At 39.2% G+C, this 772-nt stretch overlaps 1 non-coding gene across 1 annotated transcript; it reads right to left on the minus strand.

Moving 5' to 3' along the window:
• Positions 1-248: 248 nt before the first annotated feature.
• TRNAA-AGC (transfer RNA alanine (anticodon AGC)) lies at positions 249-320 on the minus strand. Its single transcript has one exon. It is a non-coding gene; the product is annotated as a tRNA-Ala (tRNA).
• Positions 321-772: the final 452 nt, after the last annotated feature.

The raw sequence follows: 772 nt of genomic DNA on the forward strand, positions 1-772 counted from the left end.
AGAATCCCATAGAATGAAAACTCAACAGGAGGCAGTTAATAAAAGTTTGTTAAAAGAACCATGGATGAGTGGATGATCAATAAATGACTATTGTATATATAACATTCGCTTTGCTGTACACCTGAAAGTAACAATGTAAATCAACTACACGTCAATAAAAAAATAAGAATTAAAAAAATAAATCAATGTCTATTGTCAGACAAATCATTTTTTTAAGGGGGAGAGGTATTCGGTTTATTGATTTTTAGAGGAGATACTGGGGATTGAACCCAGGACCTCATGCATGCTAAGCATGCACTCTACCACTGAGCTATACCTCCTACCCTTCAGACAAATCATTTTTAATGAAAAAGGTGTTTGAAATCATTTTTAATGAAAAAGGTGTTTGGTCAAGATGACTGGAAAGGCCAGGTTGAAGAAAGATCACCTGCCGTATTGAATAGTGGTTAAGAGCACAGTTCTTTCAGGCCCACCTTCAGACCCCAACCCCACCACTAACCCGCTACACTCACATTTGACAAGTTGCTTAACCTCCAAGTTTCCTGTCCGTAAACATGATAAATAATGGTCCATCATGCTGGTGGAGGTCTAAATGAGAAAGTGCCTGGAAAACAGTTGGCTCAGCGCCCAATGGAGAATAAGCCCTTTATACACAGAAGGCATCACTGTTAAGGTAAACAGAAGTAACACAGAATGGAAGCTCTCACTTGCATCTAGCTTGTGGTGCAACTGTAAAGCCTGACTGAGAAGATGCTTTGTAACCTGAAGTGTG

Source organism: Vicugna pacos, chromosome 3, assembly GCF_048564905.1.
Source record: "Vicugna pacos chromosome 3, VicPac4, whole genome shotgun sequence".
NCBI classification, from domain to species: Eukaryota; Metazoa; Chordata; class Mammalia; order Artiodactyla; family Camelidae; genus Vicugna; species Vicugna pacos.